The following is a 26,117-nucleotide window of genomic DNA, read 5'->3' as shown; positions in this document are numbered from 1 at the left end:
ATCTAAAAAAATTTTATAAGCTTCATGGAGCCCCTAAATCAATTATCTCTAAAAGAGACAAAATCTTCATCATTTCTTACTGGCAGGAACTGTTTAAGAGGTTGGGCACTATGTTGAAGCTTTCTACGATCTATCGCCCTTAACTAAAATATGACATTCAAAATATTGCAAGATTAGCATATAGTCACATCCTTAATCCTCAAATACTACAAGTAACTTAAGCGTGCCAATTCATATTACTATCATATAATCTACCACAATGATATTTTCAATCAACAATTTACATGATTCAATTCAAGCACTTTAGCTATAATCAATCTTAAGGATATATCATTTGCAATTCAATCCATTCAATAACAATTCATATTGGATATCAAGTACATTTCATCTTATTTCCAATTTTCCAAAACCATTTATACCATTTCAAACTGATGAAACCCTAGTAAAACAGACTAGGATTCATAGGTAAACTACACCACGCCAAGTTGCTCGTCCGAGCTAAATATATATATATATGTATCAGGTTACTCACCCGAGCTAAACTTGTGTCCCATTAAAATTAGTTATACTCAATATGCAAGTGTGTACAAGGCCTTATTGGCATGCCAACCGTTACCTAACCTTTTACTAAGTTCACATAGGCATCAATTTCACATTTTCAATATCATCCCTAGAATTATCTATATTTCATGTTGTATCCTGTATATAATCGCATGTTTCAATTACATGTTCTGTACACATTCAGACTTTCACATGTGTACTCCGTACTATTTCACTAGAGTCAAATATCACATAACATTTCAATTTAATACATTCTAGCCATATATGTCAAACGACCCTAGTCGAAATAGTGGTTTTGGGCCCATAAATTCGAGTCAAAAAATATTTTAAATATTATTTTCTATGTTTATGATATGTGAATGAGCATGTATAAAAGTCTTGTATAAAAATTTGAATGTTTGTGTGCTTAATTTTGAAAAGGACCTAATCGCGTAAAATGTAAAAGTTGTATGCTATTTTTTAAAACTGCTTAATTGATTTGGATTTATGATTATGAGGTCCTTATGAGGTTATTTTACCATTGAAGGAATTAAATGACATAAAAGGGCATGTGTTAGGTGAATGAAAATTTTTATAACAAAGGGTAAATTTAGAAATTAGTTAATAATATGTTTTATAATAAAACAAAAGCATAAATTAAGTCATTTTCTTTCATCTTTTCCAAAATTGAAGAGGAAAGTATAGGGTTTATGTGTTTGAAGCATTCGGCCAACATCTAGCTTGAGTAAAGGTTCGTTTTTGTTCGGTTTTTGATAATTTCTACATTTTTTGTAATTGTTGCTTCGTGCATTATCAAACCCATGCCTCAATTTCTTATTTTGATGATGATTTTGAAATGTACCATCAATGAATTCATGAGCTTTATGTTGTTATATGATGAAATATGAAAGTTTAATGTTGGGTTTATATGTTTTGTCTTTGGATTTTTGATGAGTAAAAATGTTATTTTGAGGGACTAAAATGTGAAATAAATGAAATGTATGGACTTGTATGAGTGCTAGGAGAATTCGGCTAAGCATGTGTATATGCAAATTATGTGTATTTTGTGATTTTGTGAATTACGGACTAAAGTGTCAAATTGTGAAAATGTGAGGGCTAGTTTGCAAATTGCCCTAAATATGTATCTATGGATTTTTAAGTGAATTTTTTATTGAATAAGTTAAATTTGAATTTATTTAGATAAAGAATTAAATAATGCAAAGTTAGATCAGGGAAAGTCGAAAGTTATCGAGTAACCGATTTCATTCATCTGAATTCGTACGAGGTAAGTCTATATACAAATAAATGTATTAGAAATGGTTTTTTTATGCTTTTTTCCATTGAACTATGATGAATGAACATATGAGTTGAAAAGAATAAGACATTCGAGAAAGTATCGACAAAGTTCCAAAGTCTAAAAAGCCCCGTACGAACCATAGGAATAGTTAGGATACATATGTCATGACATAGGATTTTTGATATGTGTTATCATGTAAGACCACGTCTGGGACATTGGCATCGACTTCTGTTTTGCATGTAAGACCATGTCTGGGACGTTGGCATCGTATTTGATTTTGTGTAAGACCCTATCTAGGACAGTGGTATCGATGTTTGATTACATGTAAGACAACTTTCGGGACATTGGCATTGTATACACTTTCCAAGCTATCCACGTATCCTTATGTTTCCGAATGGTTCAAAAGGGCATTCTGAGAAAATGAATAACTTTGTGAAATCATACCAGATTCAGGTATGTTTACTTTGTATAACCTATTTGAGAATGAAAGGTAAGTATTTGAATATGAGATTTGATGATACTTAATTGCTTTGAATGATATGTTTATTTGTATATGGCTTACTAAGCTTTTGAAAGCTTACTTTGTGTCTGTTTGCATTGTTTTGTAGATATCGAAGCTACTGTGAGCTCGGGGATCATCGAGGATCGTCACCACACTATCGAACCTTATTTTGGTACTTTTGAAAATGTATATATTAAAGTATGGCATGTATAGGCTAGAAGTTGTGGGATTATGTTTTGTGATGTATATATTTAGCCATGTGATATGGCTAGTTTGTGTTTGAACTTATAGTTTCGTAATGGTATATGATATATGATGCTAATGTGAAATTGTGGTATGTTTTGGTTGGCCAAAAGAAATTATCAATGTTGAGAAGTTTTGGTAAGTTTTGAGCATTTGATTGAATGATGTATTGATTATATATTTAGGTATGATTTTATTTTAAGTTTTGGTATGAATTGATTGATGAATTGAGATTGGCATTTGTTGATTATGTTAAGTTATGAATAAGGCAAGTTTTGGTATTGAGATTGGTTGAAATTGATATGCAAATATGCTTGGTTTTGTGATTATAGGTTGACCCAAATTAGGGTGGAAATTTGGCTATTCAAATGGCCTATTTTTGTCCACACGGGCAGAGACACAAGCGTGTGTCTCAGTCGCGTTTGACACATAGTCATGTTACACGGCCGTGTGTCCCCTGGGGTACCCTACGAATTAAAGTCAGTATACCCTCTAGTTTTGACACAGCCTAGACACACGGGCGTGTCTATTGGTCGTGTGTGGCACATGGGCTAGCACACGAGCGTGTGGTTGACCGTGTGACCAAGTCAGTAACCTCCCTAATTTTCGCACGGCCTGGCACACGGGCGTGTTTCGTGGCCGTGTGGACAAGTCAGTATGTATGCACTGTTTCGCCACAACTCAGACACACGGGCGTGTCTAATGCCGTGTGAGGCACACGGCCTGTTCACACAGGCGTGTGACCTTTGAATAGTTGAGAATTTTTCTAAGTCCGGAAACTTTCATATGTTATCATTTTGATCTTAAATGCATGGTTTAGACTTTATATGCTCGGTTTAAGTTCATATTGAATATGAATGACTTGTATTTATTGAAATGATGTGATAATTGATATTTGATTGTTTTGATCTGAATTACGAGTCCGGTAATGCCTTTTAACTTATTCCAGCGAGGGTTACGAGTTAGGGGTGTTACACACTAATGTTCCAATTATGTTCAAACTTGCATTGATATGAAATCAATCATAAAACAACGCATAAAATAAAGTACGATAGTAAGTTCCATATGAACTTACCTATTCAAAATTTGAAAAGAGTGGATACTTAAAGGACTAATGCAAAATTTTAGCTTTTTCCCTATTAGCTCCACTTTGGTCCAAGTCTTAATCTATACAATTGTTTAATATCACCAATCAGTACCAAACATTCTCATACAATTTTATGATATGCATGAACCTATATGAATTCAATTTTTGATTTCCCTCACATTTTACATTTTATTCGATTCCTAACTTCGAATTAAAATCCAATTTTATATAATCTCATTAGGGACTTTATATTTTCTATTACTAACATAATTGCATGGCACGTTTCACATTTATTCTATTTGGCCCGTAATGTAGCAAAGTTAACTAAAAAGCCAAATAACTTTACAATCTAGTCATTTTCATAATCTAAGCTTAAAATCTATCAATTTGAAGCATGATTCTTCAAGGAATCAACAATGGTAATTTTCTAAAACTTTAACAGTTTCACAATTTGAAACATGGGCTAGCTAAATCAAGCTCCTATGACCTCAAATCTATAAAAATTACAAAAGAAGACTTTGTTTACCAAATAATTACCAAATGGTAAGGAAATTTCTTTAGGTTTTCTCCTTCTTTGGGACCACAATAAGAAGAAAATAGTTGAAGAAGATGACACCAATCCACTAACTTAACTTATATAGCACGATTAAGGTTTAATTAATTTAGCTTAATCAACCTAATCATGATTTAATTAAAATTATTTAATCTTTAATCATATTTTGATTGAATATTTCATCATCTCCCACTATCCCATAACTTAAAATGATCTATTTACCATTTTAGACCTTAGTCTAATTGAAATTTAAGTCCCCAAGCCTTTTTTCAGTTAAAATTCTATAACGATTGAACTTTTACAATTTAGACCCTGAGCCTAAAATTAACTTTTAATTAGGAAAAATTAATGACCAATATTTTAGATCTTTTATTCCCTCCGTAAATATTTATTTTTTAATGTTTAAGGACTTAATTTACGAAAATAGGGTTTAAAAATTGTAAAAATTTGAATTTTGGTGATACCAAAAAGGTGGTTTCAGAACCTCATTTCTATAAACTAGGTCCATAAATATTAAATTAGATATTTATTGAGTTGTTATGTTAGAGTATTAAAGTTTTTCCTTCAATTTTTCCTATTAATTGCTTAATTAAGGTACATGGACTAAATTGTAAAATTTTATCGCTATATAAATTTTTAATTAGCCAAAGGCTTAAAGACTTAAATTGCAATTAGCTAAAGGACCGAAATGGAAATAAAACCAATTTATGTTATGTGATAGTGGATTATGATGCACTTTTCCATTAAGATTAAACAATTATTATATTAAGTAAACGAGACTTGATTAAGTTAATTGATTTCGCTTAATTAAGCTTAATTAGGCTATATATATTAAGCTAGTGGGAAAAAAAGAAAAAATGTTACCTTCTTCTTCTTCCCCACTTAAATTGAAAGAAAGAAACTTGTGGAAGCTTTGAACTTTTGGCAACTCTTTGGTAAGTTTAATTAAGTCATTTTCTTATAATTTTGATGTTTTTGAGGTCATGTGAGCTTGATTTAAGACTAATTCCTTTAAGAAATCAACAATGAAAACTTTCAAAAACTTTAATTTAGTCCCTATACCTTACTTAAGCTTAATTAAATTGCTTCGATGTAAAAAAGACTAGATTGTAAGATTTAATTGTTAGTTTTGTTCAAAAGGGCTAAAGTGAATAAATTGTGAATTTGATGTGAAATTTTTTTAATAATAGATGGTATAAGGTCCTTAAGGGATGTAATTGAGATCAGTTTTGAAACCAAAGCTCAAAATTGAAAGTTATTGTTATTTTGATTTTAGAGACTAAATTGAATAAAATGCAAAACTTTAGGGGTTTCAGAAAAATTATAGGTTCATGCATATCATGGAATGATATAAAAATATTTGGTATGATGAATTGTCTAAAATAATTGTTTAGATCAAGAATTGAATCAAACTAGAGATAATCAAGGAAAAGCCAAAATTGTCTAATAATCATTGAAGATTCAACTTGTTTGTTGTTTTTTCCAGGTAAGTTCATATGGAATGTGTTTAAATTGTTATGTATTTGGGTTGTGTATGTATTCTTGATTGTGAGTTGATGGTGGTAAATTGATATAAAGGTGAGAGTTGAACTAAATTGTAAAGAAATGTATACATGTGTTAAATATTCTAGGGAAAACTTAATAAAGGTTAGAATGTTATTGACATGTCAATAGGGTCTTGTGAACACATGCACGGATTCATGACAGTTGTTACCAAGATCCTGCATTTGTTGCGAACTCGAAGATACATGTAACACAGGTTTAGCTTGGACTAGTAACCTGATGTCATTTTAAAAGTTTAGCCCGCACAGGTAACTTGAAATGTATATATATTCATTTTGTACAAGCAATTATATGTTTTGTTATAAAGGTTTAGCCTAGAATAGAAACTTGGCACAAATATATTGTAATGCCCCAAAAATTTGAGTTTTAAATTTTGTTAAGTAAATGAATTAGTTCAGTGATTTAATGTTTTGGATGTGTGTTGGAGGTCATGGGTTCAAATCTCACTCTTGGAAATTTTTGTTATTTTTGCTCATATCCTTATCTCTACACATTTGACTTAAATTTTATTTTCGTTCAACTTGTGTCAAAAATGAGCATGTTGGTTTGTTGGTACAGCTTCACCTTGCCCTTTGGTCTTGTGTTTAAATCCCTGCGTGAGTAAATGATATTATTTTTGCTTTTGGTTTGGTTGTGTTGTTTGCATGGACGAGTTTGGATAGGATTGGCTTACTAAAGGTGTGTTTCTGATTTTATGGGTAGTTGTATTAGTAGGTAAATTATTTTGTTTTAAAATTTTATTATTGGATTTATCTAAACTATTTTTTCCTAAAATTTTGACTACTATATTGCCCCTCAAGCTTTTCTTTTTTACTTTCTCTTTCCCTTTTTGTTGTTCTTTTTGCTTCAATTTTCCCTTCATTCTTTCCATATCTTTTTCTTGTTAATTTTACCCTGTTACTCCCCTCCACTCCTGTTATTCTAAGTTTCGCCATGCCATAATCTTTCGATCAATACACGTAAGTGTTCTGTATTAAGTTATGGAAGGTTTTGAGGATGAAATAGGTATTTGTTTGATCTTTTTTGTTGTTTTGTGTGATGGGGTTTTATTAATTGTGAAATGTTTTGAATTTAAGTGAGGATTTTGAGACTAATAATCTTTCGGCAAGTTAGCTTTCTGTGGAAGTGGAAGCTGCTGATTCGTTTTGGGGAAGTAATTTATACTGGGTTTGAAGTTAATTGGTGAGCTCAGGTTTAATGGTTGGAGTTTGTGGTTGTGATAAAAGTTTAATTTCAGGAAAATTCTTACTGATTGAATGTTTTAAATGTCAATTTTAGGTTCGGGTATATACAACGTTGGTTTTGTACTGGGAAATATCCAGGTGTGTGTTTCTAACTCGAAAACACCATGAGAAATCTGGAAAATCTGGGAAACAAATACAAGCAAATTCAAATTTGCAATTCATCACATGACCGTGTGGTAGATGTGTATATCACTCGGCCATGTGGCTTGTCATGTGTTATATCGTTGGGTGCACACGAGCATGTGCAACCACACAGGCAATTCAAATAGACCATGGGGGACGCACAGGTGTGTGGCCTATTTTTTTAAGAATTTTCATTTAGGGTTGATCTGATCTATAATTTGTAATTAGACCCTTATTAGGGTCTATTTTTCTTAATTAAGACTCGAAAGGTGGTATATGTTGATATGATCGGTATACGAGTTATATGCATGATATATGTATTGCTAATATTCAAAAACATGACTATTTCTATAAAACATGCATGCATTCGCATTTTATTTATCTGTTCGTATGATTATTTGCCTCGAGTTGGGTTATGATATGGCGAAGGAAGTGATGGTAGTTTAATTTATCTGCCTTATCTGGTGGCCTAGCCACATACCGCATATTGTATTTGGCAGCTTGACTACGTTAATTTTGTAAAGTGATGTACAATCACTTACTGGTGTGTGGGGTTTGATGGGTACTTGATACCGTATTTGGTGTATAGGGATGGATGGAGATGGTGTGTAGCGGATGGGGGTAGGATATTTATATGTATGCATCTTATTATGTTTCTGACTCTGAAAATGATTCTATAGCTGATCTGTTAATAAAGAATATCTGAAATTTGTAACCGAACATAATCTGATATGTGTTTCTTGTGAAATTTGTGCATCTGATTTATTGATAGAGTTATTTCACACGCTGAGCTTGTAAGCTCACTTTTTGTTTGTTTTCTCTCAAGTAATCCATAAACTTAGGATGGATCGGTGCAACAGGAGCTCGGTTACTTATTGATATTATGTTTCTTTTAATTATTCAGATTAAATTCATTTTTCTCATGGACTTTTTTTAGACTTTTGGGTTTGTTTTTAAATTTTGGGATTTTACTTTCCGTTTAAAATAGTTTTAACATTTTTAGATGATATTAAATTTTATGTGCAAAATTGCTAAATTCCCAATAACAAACTGTGTTTTTCAAAACTAAATTCAACAATGAAATTCCTCTACAAATTAAGCATTTTATAAACATATAGTCGAGAAATTTAATGAATTAATTAAGGGGAAGAATTTTCCCTAAATTAATTGGAATTTTATTTATCAAACTTAACACTATTTGCTTTACAAGTCTCAAAGGGATTCTGGATTTCAAATGAACTGTCATAATTTCTCCAAATCTGGTCATAAGGTTTAAGCCAAGTTTGGGATGTTACATACATATTCATCTCAAACAAGCAATTGGTGTATCAAAGATACATGTGATACAAGTTTAGCATGGACTAGTAACCTAACATGTATATATATTCAGCTCGGACGAGCAATTGGTGTACCGAATATACCTATGTATGATATGAGTTTGATGTTCAAATGGATAAATGTTGAAACGAACATGATCATGGTATTGAAAAATTGGTTTTTAAAAAGAATTGGATTGATATATGTCTGAGATATCATATGGTTGGATTATATGTTAAACTCACCTTATTGATGTTGCGTTTTGCCATGTCTAGCTAATCATGCCAAATTAAGGTAGCATATTTTATTTGATTGAATAATAAGGTAAGTTTTTGTATAATGCCTATGAACTTACTAAGAATCATAAATGCTTACCTAGTTTATTTTTCCTTTTCCCTTATAGATCATCATATTGCGGAATGTGTGAAGTTGGACCCCCTAAAGCTCACACTATCCTATCACTGAATTGGTAGATGTTTGTTCATTTTTAACCTAGGAATTATGGCATGTATATAGGTGTCTTGATGTATATAAGTCTTTATGATGTGAATATGGTAATGAACTTGGTGCATGTGATTTTGATGTTGTATTGATGTATGGTTTAAAATGCATGATTTAGCAATGGTTGATACATAGTTGAAATGTCATATTATGGTTGACAAATTTGAAAAATGTTTGGGACTTGAATCATTTGGTATAGGTAAGAATTGATGTTAGAATGATTTGGTTATTTCAATAAGAGAAAATGTTTAAGTTTGATTAATGTTTTAAGATTGAATACTTTGTAGAATATTTGAATATGAGAATGGAGCATGTTTGGTATGATTTTGGCATGTTTTGTATCAGGTGAAGTTAATACTTTGTGCTCAAATTGATCATGTTTGGTGGAAAGCTTGAAATAGGTACCAAATGGTTCATTTTTACCAAAAACAGAGTCCTCGTACCAACGGTCATTCTTCCTCGTTGTAACACCGGCTGACAGTAAGTGACTCCGCGAAATCAAGTGGCCTGACTTCGTGATGTGACAATTTATTTGATGACGCCACAATGTGGAAGTGATGATGTGATGACATGATGACATTGACCCTAAAATTTTGAAACTTTGAAATTTGGTCCTATTACGTGCTAGGATTATCAAAAGAGCTTTTGTAAGCTCAATTAAGACTCGAGATTTATTGTTAAACCTAAAATGATTGTGTTTGATGTTTGAATACTTGTGGAAATAATTATTTTATCGTGAATCTGTCCATTGTTGCTCTGAAAACGAATGTGGCATTCTATAACTCAGACCTAAAGATCGGGTCAGGTGAGGGGTGTTACAGAAATCACATTTTTTGATATCATTGAAAGTCGAACCATTACACAAGTGTTCTTAAAATCATTTCCTTTTTATGGATTATACGTCAAAAAACCTTTAAGAAAACGAAAAATAATAATTAATTAAGTCCCCCTCCTTCCCCTCCCCTCGGTTAACGATTTTCGTCATTGGCCACATTGACTGTTAAAAAAATTAACTGCCAATCAGATGGTGACACATGGCATTTTTTTGGTTTAATCTAATATTTTTCCCATAAAAATGATTAAAAGATCATAAAAAACTAAAATCAGAAAAAATTATAATGAATAAAAATCATAAAATTTATAAAAATATAAAATATAAAAAATTATTTAAATTATTAAATATTAAAAATATGAAACTTGATATGGACTCATAAAAATTATAAAAATATAAAAAATCTAATAAATTATAAAATTAATAAAACATATTTAAAATTTTATAAAAACATATTAAAATTCTATAAAAATCCATAAAAAAGTATTAAAGTTGATATAAACTTATAAGATTTAAAAAAAAATCATAAAAACTTGAACTGGACCTGATCAATCGGTTGGACCAATTAGACCTAAATTGGCAAGGGTATTAGTCTGGAGAAAGCCATTAGACTGGTTGACTTAGGGCGATTGAACTTATTTTTCTAATATTGTTTATTTTTTATTTTTTTAATGTTTAATTTAATTAAATTGGATGGATCAATTGAACTGGCAAACCGCTAATCTGATTGGTTTAAGGATGTAGCAAGAACAGTGGATTCCCCAGCTACATTACAATACCTTGCTCGTTATACAGGAACTGCTTTGGCTAAATATTTTATGTATTGTGAATGGCACACCTTAATCATTTATGATGATCTTTCCAAGTAAGCACAGGCTTATCACCAAATGTCTCTTATAGTACGAAGATCGCCATATCGTGAAGCTTATCCAAGAGAAGTTTTTTATTTGCATTCACGCATTTTAGAAAGAGCTATTAAATCAAGTTCTCAATTGGGTGAAGGAAGTATGGCTGTTTTACCAATAGTTGAGACCTAGTCAGGAGACGTTTCGATGTATATTTGTACTAACGTGATCTCCATTACAGATGGAAAAATATCCTTATCTGCCAATCTATTCAATGTTGGAATCATACCTGCTATTAATGTGGTGTAACACCCCCAACTTGGCCTAAGAGTTTCGATTAAGTCGAAGGTGTTACATTGATCACAAAGTGATCTTGTAAAGCCATTCTTTTTACTCGAGTGGATTTGTATAAAAATTGATCTTTTTTTTTAGGAAAAATATTCATTAATTTAAACCGGCTTTACTAAACAATTCAATTACAATATTTTTGAGGTGAAATTTAGAGAAAACAATTAAGTTTTAAGGAGTTTTTATCAAAACATTAAGTGTTTATAGAGCAACAGAAAATATTTAAGTTGATGGTTTTCTAAACCGAAAAGCATGCAAATATCATATTTTAACTAACATCATGCTTAAAATAAATAAATCAATTTCAAACCTAGGTTATAAAAGAAAGAAAATACTTAATAATTACAATCCCAAGATAAATAATTAATGAAATTTTTAATGAAAATTTTAAAATAACAATAACGGAAAACGAGCTGCTAATCAAAGGTCCTCTTATGCCATTTCAAGTCCTAGTTTTCTGTACTACCTAAGAGGTAAAGAAAAGGGAGAATGAGCTTACAACGGCTCAGTGTGAGACTAATTTTAAACCATTATATATAATTGTCAAACAGTACATTATTTAATTTATAGCATAATAATAATTTAAGTATAATATAATGAACATATAATAAATCAAAGTATATACAAAATATATTTATGATGCAATGCAAATGCAAATTCCCCACCCATCCATTTTATCCACCCTCGAGCATTGCTCGTCACACCAAAAACACATATCAAAAACTTATCATCCCAAGTTTGATTTCTAGTGAGGATGGACATTCACTTGTCATCTTTGACGATGACTTTTACCATAATAACTTATCATCCTGGTTGCCCAATTTTGATGGCTTTTTACTACAATAACTATCATCTCGATTGACCCGATTTGGTGATTTTTTAACCTAGCATCCCGTCTTATACGATTTGAATGACATTGCCACCTACTTCATGCAGTACTAACTTTCACTGTGGGCTTAAATTGCCACTGCCTTCTACAGAACTTGTAACACCTCATACCCATAGCCCACGTCGGACCGGAATACGAGGCATTAACTAACTTCATCTCATGCACCCAAATGATCACAAGTCACCAAGACTCGGTCCAATTTAAAACTTTTTCAATTTCTACTTTAAAATTCATGTAATGAGCCTACAAGCCCCAAATAGACCATTGAAAACTGTTCGGGATCAACTCGGGTCCTTAAACCATCTATAGAAAATTTGATTTTGAAACAAGGCACACGCCCGTGTGGCCATTTCGACATGGTCGTGTGATGGCCCATGTGGCTCATACGGCCTAAGCAATATAGGGACACGCCCATGTCCTCCTCTCGTGTGGAAATAATTTTAAATGCACACCTACAAGGGTTTTCACTCGGCCTGGCACACGCCCGTGTGCCTAGCCCATGTCCTAGCCCGTGTGCAGAAATATGGACATTTTGTTTTTGACGTCAGCATCTCCATAATGTCACACGGCCAAGGCACACGCCCATTTGCTAGACCGTGTCCCTCACACGGCTGAGACACACAGTCGTGTCTCTACCCATGTGTTTACTATCATGCATACTGACTTGAAATTTTTACGTGCAGAGGACACACGGCCGGACCATACGCCCATAAGGTAGACCGTGTGTCACACACATCTGTGTGTCTACCCGTGTGGACAATACAAGGCTATTTACCAAGCCTCATTGCCACCCTTACTTACACAATCTACACATTAATCAACTAGAGCCAATACAAGGTTATCTCATGCAACCACATCAGCCACAATAAACAACATTCCATGAGTGCATTTTACCCATCTATGAAGATAACATCTTTGTATATAAATCAAAATGAATATTACCCATCTTTCAAGGCTTAATAAAAATGAGAGATTTCTCCCAAACCAACACATTTGGCCAAATTGATAATGACACAAAACACAAGTCTACTTACCTATACATGCCATATTCAAAAATATAAATCAAACTATATCGAATGCTTCGATTGATAGTGTGATCGATATCTCTAACTTCTGTTGATCCTTGAGCTAGATAGGCATCACTATAAGAAAATGGAAAGGGAGAGGGAGTAAGCATAAAGCTTAGTAAGTTGCACATAAATAAATATACAACATAATTTTACCATTCATCAACAAGCTCAAAACATACAATTGGGCATGAGCAAAACTTACTCATCAATATTCAGTACCCATCGTATATCATAAAATTTGAGCTCATATTCTATATATACCAGACAGGATACCTGTACCACTCACAACACAGTTATACTTTCTTCATTAACTTGAAATCGTCACTTTCACCATTGAACCATTTGAAACACTATCAGATATTCATTAAGCCTCAAACATGGGGTAAAGTGCGGATGCCATACCCCAGACATGGTCTTACACAAGCTCTAGCATATCTGTGCCGATGCCATGTCTCAGACATGGTCTTACACTGACACATCTCGTAGTCGATGCATGTTCTGGACATGTCTTACAATGACTTACGTCTCGAGGCCGATGCATGTCCCAGACATGTCTTACACTAGCACTCGTCTCAATGTCGATCCCATGTCCCAAACATGGTCTTACACTGGCTCTCATAATGTGGCCCATGCATGTCTCAGACATGTCTTACAGTAGCTCACAGTAGCCCATATGTTATGACATGAATATCCTATTTATTTCCTAGGTTCAAACGGGAGCTCTACTATCTCTATTATCATCTTGCTTTCTCAATTCCACAATCAAGCAATTCATGCTATATTAAATTAAAGTACAATTCAACACATACATTAACATTGTAGTTGTACTATTTACATACAACTTACCTCGGATTACAAAATGTGGCGATTAGTCGATTTAGTCGATTTGCTTGGTTTTCCCCCAATTTAAGTTCGGATTTGGTGATTCTTGATCTATAATCGTAAAATGCACTTATTTAGTCACTAAATAAAATTAAAAAATCAAAAATTCATATCTTTGGTAAAATGACCATTTTTCCCTTAAACTTTGATAAAATGACCATTTTACCCCTAGGCCCAAAAATTAATTTTTATCGAATTTCTTCATATATTAATTCAACTATTTCACATACTTAACATCTATTTTACAACTTATACAATATAGTCCTTTTAGGTGTTTTCATGCTAACACCTTTCACAAAAGTTTTTTATAACACCCCCTAAGACTTATTTCTTCCATAAAAACTCAGCAAACATTACAAACCCTTTCAAGACAAAACCCTACACTCTTGATCATTTTGCAAAATAGTACCCTCATTTGAAAACTCATGTTTCAAGGGTCTCAAAAGTACAAAAATATTAACAAAGGGCAGGAAAATCACTTACTTGTGAGCCAACTAAGTAGCTGAAATTTTTAAGCTTTCAAACCCCCTTCAATGGCTGATTTTCAATGGAGAAAGAAGATGAAAAGGGATGATATTATCTTCCCTTTAATTACTCCCATTTTAGTCAAAATAAGCCACCTAACCTACCAAATTTTGAAAATTTGACCACCTTTGTCTCCTATGGCCAGCTATGCCTCCCTAAAAGGTCTAATTACCCTTTAAAGACCCCCAATTTAGGTTCTCTAGCTATTTGACACTTTTAGCTATCAATTTAGGACTTTTTCATTTTATGCGATTTAGTCCTCTTTCGCAATTGGGCTCACTGACATTAAAGTTAACTCACCAAATTTTTCATACACTAATATAAACATGTTATAACATCAAAATAATAATGGAATAATTTATTTGAATTTGGATTTGTGGTCCCGAGACCACTACTCCTACTAGGCCCTAAATTGGGCTATTACATTTCTCCCCCTTAGGGAATAAGTTTGGGTACTGATCTCTCACAGTCTCCTCAGGTTCCCTTGTGGCTTCCTCAACTCCACGCCTATGCCACAAAACATTCATGAGTGCTATACTCTTATTCCTCAACTATTTGACTTCCCGAGATAAAATCTTAACCGGCTCTTTGCCATAAGTCATGTTAGTATGAATCTCAACCTCTGTCGGCGCAATGACGTGCAAAGGGTCTGATCTATATCGACATAGCATGGATACATGAAACACATCGTGAACCTTTTCCAACTCTGGTGGTAAAGCCAATTGATAGGAAACCGGTCCTACTCTTTTGATAACCTCATAAGGTCCTATGAAACAAGGACTCAACTTGCCTCTTCTACCAAATCTGAGGACTTTCCTCCACGGGGATACATTCAAAAATACCTTATCGCCGACTTGAAACTCAATTTCCTTCCATTTCAAATCTGCGTAGGATTTTTGTCTATCCGAAGCAGCCTTCAAGCAGTCACGAATCACTTTAACTTTCTCTTCAGTTTCTTTGATTAAATTGACCCCGTGAATCTGACTCTCTCTAAGCTCAGTCCAATATAAGGGCGTTCGACACTTTCGCCCATACAAAGCCTCATAAGGCGCCATTTTCAAACTTGTCTGATAACTGTTGTTGTAGGCGAATTCAACCAATGGAAAATACCTTTTCTAATTGCCTTGAAACTCGAGAACACAATACCGCAACATATCTTCTAAAATCTGAATCACCCTTTCCGACCGGCCGTCGGTTTGCTAGTGAAATACCGTGCTAAAACTCAACTTTGTTCCTAATGCCTCTTGTAACCTTTTCCAAAACCTCGAGGTAAATCTCGAGTCCCTATCTGAAACAATCGACAAGGGCACTCCATGCAGCCTCACAATCTTAGAAACGTACAAGTCGTCCAGTTTCTCGAGAGAGTAATCGGTACGCACTGGTATAAAATGTGCCAACTTTGTTAGCCTATCAACAATAACCCAAACAACATTCTTTTTCTTCGGGGTTATCGGTAAACCCGTCACAAAATCTATAGTAATTCGATCCCACTTCCACTCGGGGACCGTGATAGGCTGAAGTAAACCCGAAGGTACTTGGTGTTCAGCCTTCACTTGCTGACACACAAGACACTTGGAAATGAATCCTAAAATGTCTCTTTTCATCCTTAACCACCAATACATTTTCTTCAGGTCGTTATACATTTTTACACTACCCGAGTGGATGGACAAACACCTGCTATGTGCTCATCTAAAATCTTTCGAATCAATTCGTTGTTCTTGGGTACACAAACTCTATCTTTAAACATCAAACACCCATCGACACCAACACGAAACTCGAATTTATTTTCTGTCTCGCACTGAGCAATCTTAGCTTGCAACTCTTTATCACTTTTCTGAGCTTCACAGATCTCTCGTAGAAATGTCGGTCTAACTCTCAACTCTGCTAGGACCGAACCATCGCTAGACATAGACAACTAAGTATTCATGGCTCTCAAGGTAAAAAATGACTATCGACTCAAAGCATCAGCGACTATATTCGCCTTTCCCGGATGGTAGTCGATAATCAACTCATAATCCTTTATTAGCTCTAGCCACCTTCATTGTCGTAAATTTAACTCCTTTTGAGTCATAAAGTACTTAAGACTCTTGTGATCAGTGAATACTCGGCATTTCTCTCCAAACAAATGATGTCTCCAAATTTTCAGCATGAACACGATGGTGGCCAACTCTAGATCATGCGTCGTGTAATTTTTCTCATATGGCTTTAGCTACCTCAAAGCGTAAGCTATGTGATACGTGATATTCGTGACAGGTTTTAAAGATTTATGAAAGGATCGTTCTTGAGACTAACTTATTATCACGATTAAGGCAAGTGTACCTATTGAACAGTAGTATAGTTCAGCAAGACCAGATTGTCGAACCCAAAGGAACTATGAGTACTAGTATTTACTTCCTTTTTATTATCTAGCATAAAAATTAAGAGGTTTGGTTATCTAAACTAATTACTAACTAAGAATGCACAGAAAGAAAATTTGGGAAAATTCGATTGATTAAGACAATACCTAAGGAAAAATCCACCTAGACTTCACTTGTTATTTGACTCTGAATCAGACGATTTATTCATTTGACTTGATCCATAGAAATCCCTAAGTTATATTATTATCTCTCTCGAGACTAATAACGTCTAACCCTAGGTTGAATAATTGAAATCTATTTCTAATTAACACCCTAGATTTGCATTAACTTGATCTATGGATTCCCTTATTAGGATTCACCCTAATCCGAAAAAATCTCACCACCCTATCTCTAGGAGTGCAATAAACTCTGCTTAATTATGAAAAATTTACTCTTAGACAGAGTTTATTCCTCCTCTAAATAAGAGCTTAACTTGAATCAATATCCTGGAATATCAAAACAAGAATTAAGAACACATAAGTAAGAGCAAGTCAAATATTTATCATACAATTCAGACAATAATAACAAGATCCGTCTTAGGTTTCATTCCCCTTAGGTATTCAGGGGGTTTAGTTCATACTTATGGAAGAAAACATCTCAAAAGCATAAAGATAACAAAATATAAGAAAACCCAAAACTCCTAAAGGAACTTGAAGGGAGATCTTCAGTCTTGATGATGAATTCGGCTTCTTAGATGGATCAATCGGCTTTCCTTGAGTAACTATTTGCTTCCTACTCTGCGTCCTCCTTCTAAGTGCCTCCTCAGGTGTTTAAATAGGCTTTCGAATGGCTAAGAGCACCCAAAATTGGCCTTTTCCGAATTGGACTAAACTTGGGCTTGGCAGGGACACGCCCATGTGCGATTACTTAAGGCCGTGGTCAAGGCTGTTAAATGGGCACGGGCATGTGATCTACCCGTGTAAGTCATGTTTCGATCTTACCAAAAGGACACGGCCGTGTGACACGCTCGTGTGAAGAAGTCCAGGCCGTGTTGATTTCCCACGTGGGTCCATTTTCTCTGTTTTTTGCCTGTTTCTCACCCTTTTTACTCTCCTATGCTCACCTAAGTATAAAACATGAAATTAAAGGATTAGGAGCATCGTATTCACCAATTCTAAGGAGAAACCATCTATAAATGCGCTAAGCATGGGATAAAAATATGTAAAAATTATAGTTCATCACTATGACCTTACCTTCTGGCTTAAGTATGCACCCTAAACCATTCAAGAGACGTCGTTGTATATCACAAATTCTTTACCCGACTCCGATTGCACTAACACTGGCTTCGGTCAACAAAGCCTTTAATTGCTTGAAACTCTGTTGGCACTTTTCTATCCATTCGAACTTGACATCTTGTTACAGTAGTCTTGTCATCGGGGTAGCTATAATAGAGAATCCGTTTATAAACCGCCTATAATATCCGGCCAATCCCAAAAAACTTTGGACCTCAGTCACATTCTTCGGCGGTTTCCATTCAACAATAGCTGAGATTTTGCTTAGGTCAACTCTAATCCCGTCACCCGACACAATATATCCTAGAAACCAACCCCCTTAAGCTAGAATTCACTCTTACTGAACTTGGCGCACAATTATTTGTCTCTCAAGGTCTGTAATACAGTCCTCAAATACTTCGCGTGCTCACTCTCGTCACGCGAGTAAATCAATATGTCATCGATAAAGACAACCAAGAACTTATCTAAATACGGTCGAAAAATGCGGGTTATCAAATCCATAAACACCGCCAGGGCATTAGTCAAGCCAAAGGGCATGACGAGGAACTCATAATACCCATATCTTGTTCGAAACACGGTCTTCGGTACATCTTGGTCTTTCACCCTTAGCTGGTAGTATCCTGACCTCAAGTCAATCTTAGAAAATATAGTGGCTCCCTTTAACTGATCAAATAGGTTATCTATTCTTGGCAAAGGATACTTGTAATTCACTATTACTTTATTGAGCTGTCTATAGTTGATACATAACCTCATTGACCCATCTTTCTTTTTCACAAAGAACACCGGAGCACCCCATGGGAAAAAGCTCGGTCTCACAAAGCCCTTATCAGTTAACTCTTGTTATCGAACTTTCAACTCCTTTAACTCCGTAGGAGCCATCCTATACGGAGAAATAGAGATGAGTGCCGTACTGGGGACCAACTCGATTCCAAACTCAACTTCCCTCACTGGAGGTAATCCGGGTAATTCCTCCAGAAATACATCTATAAACTCACAAATCACTTGTGCCGATTCAATCTTCAACTCAGACACTTGAGCATTCAGCACAAAAGCTAGGTAAGCCTCATATCCTTTTCTTAAATATTTCTCAGCAGTGAAAAATAATACTATAACAGGCAAATTATCCGATTCATCTGGCCCAACTTGAATTACATTTCCGTCTCCACATTTCAACTCAATAACTTTTCTCCCACAGTCTACTACAACACTATGAAAAGTCAGCCAATCCATCTCGAGGATTACATCAAATTCATTAAATGGTAACAACATCAGGTTGGCCGAAAAACAATGACCCTTAATTGTCAAAGGATAATTTCTACACACTTGGTCCACTAGTACATGTCTGCCTAAAGGGTTGGACACTTTTATCACAAACTCAGTGGACTCTACTATCATGTTCATACGAGGTATCAATTCCATACAAATATAAGAGAGGGTAAACCCGAGTCAATTAAAGCAACAACAGATATTTCATGAATAGAAAAGGTACCCGTGATCATGTCGAAAGATTCTGCCTCTTCACGGGCATGAATAGCGTAAGTCCTTGCAGGCACTCTACCCTCGAACCTTACTGCAGTATCTTTTGACGCACCTCTGCTAGAAGCCCCGCTTCCAGGGTTCTTTTGTGGTTTACCCCACAATGGAACACTACTTGCCTTCTCTTCTTACTTTTTCTCTCTCTATTCCATTTCAGGACAATCTTGGATGAAGTGTTCTAATGATCCACACTTAAAATAGCCCATTTCATTCCCCCAGCACTCGCCGAAGTGACGCCTACCACATTGCGAACATTCTGGCCTATTTGGCCGAGCACTGTCGACGCTCACGATAGAAGTTGTCTGGGCTCTAGAAATTGTGTTCTGCCAGTTCTTATTTCTATTCGAAAACCCCACTGAAGCATTCGATCGAGTAGTGAATTCCTTCGATCTCTTAGATGAGGACTGATGTGACTTCCCCATCTGTCTCTTCTTTGAGTCTCGTGACTCAAAAGCCACTTTCCTCCTCTCTTTTACCAGCTCATCTGCCTTGCATGCTCTCTCAATGAGCACTACAAATTCTCTTAGTTCTAGGATTCCAACAAATACTCGGATATCTTCATTAAGACCATCCTCGAACCTTTTACACATAGTGGCTTCTGAGGACACTCACTCCCGCGCGTATCTGTTAAGTTACATAAACTATCGTTCATACTCCATCACTCTCCTACTGCCTTGCTTTAACTCTAGAAATTCCTTCCTCTTTTGCTCTATAAACCTCTGGCTAATATACTTCTTTCGGAGCTCTTCCTGGAAGAATTCCCAAATTACTCTCTCTCGGTACCACAGACACAAGAGTGTTCCACCACTCGTAGGTCAAATCTCGTAAGAGCGATACGCCACATTTCACGCACTCCTTAGGCATGTACGACAGTTCATCAAATACACTGATGGTATTCTCTAACCAAAACTCTATTTTCTCCAGGTCGTCATCTAAGTTAGCCTAAAATTCCTCGACCCCTTACTTCCTAATCTTGTCTACCGGAAGCTTCTCCCTCCTGATCATGTCCGTACCTTGCGGAGCTACCGAGGATACTGAGGGATCGGAGGAGGCGGGGGAGGTAGAGTGTTCGGATTCCCACGAACAAACTTCATGTACCAAGCATCCATCATTTGGAGGTATGTTTCTCTAGCCCCTTCGTCCTGGCCCTAAGTCATGGGCTCGCTCTCAACTAGCGCGGTCCCTTCAGTGGGAGCCGGCGCGTTACTTTCCACGTCATCCACCGTGGCTTTATCAGGATCCATTTACTATATAAAAATACAACTTATAATCGTTAAAAGTTGTCACACTATCAATATACAGTTATGGCATGTATAGCTAGACCCATACTTTCACTAGGTTAGTCCTAAAACCAACTAAACCATAGCTCTGATACCACTAAATGTAACACCCCATACCCGTAGCCCACGCCGAGTGGAATGCGAGGCATTACCTAACTTGATCTCATGCACCCAAATGATCAGAAGTCACCAATACTCGGTCCAATTTAAAACTTTTTCCAATTTCTACTTTAAACTTCATGTTATGAGTCTACAAGCCTCAAATCGACCACTGAAAACTGTTCGGGATCAACCTGGGTCCTTAAACCATCTATAGAAAATTTGATTTTGAAACAAAGTACACGCCCGTGTGGAAGGGCAACACGCCCGTGTGGCCATTTTGACATGGTCATGTGATGGCCCGTATGGCTCACACGGCCTAAACAATACAGGGACACGCCCATGTCCTCCTCTCATATGGAAATAATTTTAAATGCACACCTACAGTGGTTTTCACTCTACCTAGCACACGCCCATGTGCCTGGCTCGTGTCCTTCACACGGCCATGACACGCCCGTGTCCTAGCCTGTGTGCAAAAATATGGATATTTTATTTCTGACGTCAGCATCTCCATAATGTCACACGGCCAAGGCACACGCCCGTGTGCTAGACCGTGTCCTTCATACAACTGAGACACACGGCTGTGTCTCTACCCGTGTGTTTACTACCACGCATACTAACTTGAAATTTTTACTTTTAGGTACACATGGTCGGACCACACGCCCATAGGGTAGACCGTGTGTCACACACGGCCTAGACACACGCCTGTATGTCTATTCATGTGGACAATACAAGGCTATTTACCAAGCCTCTTTGCCACCCTTACTTACACAATCTACACATTAATCAACTAAAGTCAATACAAGGTTATCTCATGCAACCACATCAGCCATAATAAACAACATTCCATGAGTGCATTTACTCATCTATGAAGATAACGTCTTTGTATATAAATCAAAATGAATATTAGCCATCATTCAAGGCTTAATACAAATGAGAGATTTATCCCAGACCAACTCATTTGGCCAAATTGATAATGACACAAAACACAAGTCTAGTTACCTATACATGCCATATTCAAAAATATAAATCAAACTATACCGAATGCTTCGATTGATACTGTGATCGATATCTCTAACTTCCGTTGATCCCTGAACCAGATAGGCAGCACTATAAGAAAATGGAAAGGGAGAGGGAGTAATCATAAAGCTTAGAAAGTTACAGATAAATAAATATACAACATAACTTTACCATTCATCAACAAGCTCAAAACATACAATTGGGCATAAGCAAAACTTACTCATCAATATTTAGTACCCATCGTATATCATAAAATTTGAGCTCATATTCTACATATACCAAACAGGATACCTGTACCACTAATAACACAATTATACTTTCTTCGTTAACTTGAAATCGTCATTTTTACCCTTGAACCATTTAGAACACTATCAGATATTTATTAAGCCTCAAACATGGGGTAAGATGTCGATGCCATGTCCCAGACATGGTCTTACACAAGCTCTAGCATATCTGTGTCGATGCCATGTCCTAGACATGATCTTACACTGACACATCTCATAGTCGATGCATGTAGCGGACATGTTTTATTGTGACTTACGTCTCGAGGCCGATGCATGTCCTAGACATGTCTTACACTAGCACTCGTCTCAATGCTGATGCCATGTCCCAGACATGGTCTTACACTGGTGCTCATAATGTGGTCGATGCATGTCCTAGACATGTCTTACACTAGCTCACAGTAGCTCATATGTTATGGCATGAATATTTGATTTATTTCCTAGGTTCAAACGGGAACTCTACTATCTCTATTATCATCTTACTTTCTCAATTCCACAATTAAGCAATTCATGCTATATTAAATTCAAGTACAATTCAACACATACATTAACATTGTAGTTGTACTATTTACATACAACTTACCTCAGATTACAAAAATGTGGCGACTAGTCGATTTAGTCGATTTGCTTGGCTTTCTTCCGGTTTAAATTCGGATTTGGTGATTCTTGATTTATAATCGTAAAATGCACTTATTTAGTCACTAAATAAAATTAAGAAACTGAAAATTCATATCTTTGGTAAAATGACCATTTTTCCCCTAGACTTTGACAAAATGACCATTTTACCCTTAGGCCCGAAAATCAATTTTTATCGAATTTCTTCATATCTTAAGCCTAGTTGAACCCTTTTTACTCTTATAGCAACTCCAAATATCCACTATTTCACATACTTAACATCTATTTCACAACTTATACAATATAGTCCTTTTAGGTGTTTTCAGGTTAACACCTTTCACAAAAGTTGTTCATAACACCCCCTAAGACTTATTTTCTTCCATAAAAACTCAGAAAAATTACAAACCCTTTCATGAAAAAACCCTACACTCTTGATCATTTTTCAAAATAGTACTCTCATTTGAAATCTCATGCTTCGAGGGTCTCAAAAGTACAAAAATATCAACAAAGGGTAGGAAAATCACTTACTTTTGAGTCAACTAAGTAGCTGAAATTTTTAAGCTTTCAAACCCTCTTCAATGGCTGATTTTTGGTGAAGAAAGAAGATGAAAAAGGGATGATATCATCTTCCCTTTAATTACTCCCATTTTAGTCAAAATAAGCCACCTAACCTACCAAATTTTGAAAATTTGACCACCTTTGTCTCCTATGGCCAGCAATGCCTCTCTAAAGGGTCTAATTGCCCTTTAAAGACCCCTAATTTAGGTTCTCTAGCTATTTGACTCTTTTAGCTATCAATTTAGGACTTTTGCATTTTATGAGATTTAGTCCGCTTTCGCAATTAGGCTCACTAACATCAAAATTAACTCACCAAAATTTTCATATACTAATATAAATATGATATAACATAAAAATAATAATGGAATAATTTATTTGACTCCAGATTTGTGGTCCCGAGACCACTACTCCGACTAAGCCCTAAATCAGGCTGCTGTAGAACTCCTCCATCCTCTACACCTGATTTCATGTAATTATGCACATATGCTTAGCAAATTATGCTTTTTATCATCAATCGATGCTATGCTTGTCAAGCACATTCAATATCTCATACTAAATTTTAATGGCATGTATTCATGCATTTACTCATATCAATTTCACATAAGTATTTAATTTAAGTGAGCTAAAACAATTTCATTTTTACAATATCTTCATGTGATTTATAATGCTAGTAAGGCTAACACCTACATACAAATAGGGTTCGCAAAATAGGGTTTGCACCTAGGGTTCGCAGGCCATAAAAAATTAGGTTAGCATGTAACATCATGTGGGGTTTGCATATATTCACTAGAGCTCACATGATAACACATATAAGGGTTCGCACGTTTACTTAAGGCTCGCATGATAAACATAGCTCACATAGTACCTAGCATTCGAACTAAGGTGTTCGCACATAGGGGCTCACACTAAGGGCTCACCTACAAGGGTGTTTGTGCATAGGCTCGCACATATAGAAGGTTTGTACACGGGCTCGCACATACAGGTGGTTCACACATGGGTTGACACATAATACAGGGTTCGCATATTACCTAGGGTTCACATATGTAAGGGGTTTTGCATGTAAGGCGCTCGCACTATATGAGGTGTCGCATAACCTGGGGGTTCACATAATAGCCTTCCTATTTCCTAACACTATAATTAATCATACATAATGTTTTAAGTTTAGATATCACGCTTGATTTTGAAAACATAAAAACCTTAATTGGATAAGGAGATTAACGATCTACTTAAGGGGAGAAGAACGATTTTGAAACCTTGGATTCTTTTTCTTGAAAATTGATTTGGGAAAGGAAGAAATTGAGGGTGTTTCTCTTGAAAAATCCTTTAGATAAAATTCTCGGGTTTGATCAAAATTTGGCTATTTTAAAATATCTTTTTCCCTAATTGAAATAGATTTTAGGAATTCATGTAGAATTAGGATTATTTGAAAATAAGGACTAAATTGAAAAAAATAATTTTTGGCTAGGCTATTTTGAAAATTTGGCACTTAAAAGGGTTCAAATTTGGAACCTATGGGTAGGTTAAGGCCTTACTAATGAACCAGCAAGCTCAAACTTTTAACACAAATAATTTTTAAGATATTCTAACTTACCCTTTACTTTAGAAAATAAATAAAAGTCTACATTTTTTTTCTATTTCTTCTAAGCCTATTTTTGGGATGTGACATATGGGGATTTCCATCTCTAAAGTAGGATCCGTGGGTCAAATTAAAGCTATGAAACAAGTCGTTATTAAATCAAAATTAGAATTGGCCCAATTCGCCGAATTAGAAGCCTTTGCGCAATTTGCTTCTGATCTCAATAAAGCTACTCAAAATCAATTGGCATGAAGTAAACGATTATGTGAGTTGCTTAAACAATCCCAATCAGCTCCTCTCATGGTCGAAGAACAAATAAGTACTATTTTATACTGAAACGAATGGTTATCTTGATTTAGTAGAAATTGGACAAGTAAGGAAACTTCTCATTGAGTTACGTACTTACTTAAAAATGAATAAACCTCAGTTCTAAGAAATCATATCTTCTACCAAAATATTCACTAAGGAAGCAAAAACCCTTTTAGAAGACACTATTTAGTAACAAACGGAACGTTTTTGACTTCGGGAACAATTATAAATAGAAAATTCTTAAATTTTCATTTTCTATTTCAATCTTAAATAAAATTAAAAATTTTAATCTGGTTTTGAAAATCTTGTTTAGAATATTTGATTCTGACATATGCTAATAATTGGATAAAGAAATTTTGGTTTGATAAAAATATTAAAAAATAAAAAATTGATTCGATCAACCAGTTCCTTGGTCAACTGGTCTAATGGTTTTAGTAGAACCAGTACCCTTTCTGATTTTAGGCTAATCGGTTCAATTCAAATTTTTATGATTTTTTTTAAATTTTTGTAAGTTTATATGAATTTTAATATTTTAAATATTTTTATTATTTTTAAGAATTCCAAAATGTTTTTCCTAATTTTAAATATTTTAAATAAGTTTTATTAATTTTATATTTTTTATAATTTATTAGAATTTTTATAATATTTATAAGATTTTATAATTTTCTAATTTAAATAATTTTGTATCAATTTTTGTAATATTTAATATTTCTTATTTTTGTAACCTTTTTTCCATATTTTTATATATTTTTTAAATATTTGTATGGGGAAAATATTATATTAAACTAGAAGCTGTCACGTGTCACCATCTGATTGGTTCATCAATTTATTTTAACGCCCAACGTGGTCAATGT

General features: G+C 34.9%; 1 pseudogene; it reads left to right on the top strand.

The window, feature by feature from the left end:
• LOC121205999 (ATP synthase subunit alpha, chloroplastic-like) overlaps positions 1-25,474 on the top strand; it is a 37,843-nt pseudogene extending 12,369 nt beyond the window's left edge.
• The last annotated feature ends 643 nt before the right edge of the window (positions 25,475-26,117 follow it).

This window comes from Gossypium hirsutum, chromosome A09 (assembly GCF_007990345.1).
Source record: "Gossypium hirsutum isolate 1008001.06 chromosome A09, Gossypium_hirsutum_v2.1, whole genome shotgun sequence".
NCBI classification, from domain to species: domain Eukaryota; kingdom Viridiplantae; phylum Streptophyta; class Magnoliopsida; order Malvales; family Malvaceae; genus Gossypium; species Gossypium hirsutum.
The sequence above is the reverse complement of the archived record's forward strand: the minus strand, read 5'-3'. Positions and strand labels throughout refer to the sequence as shown.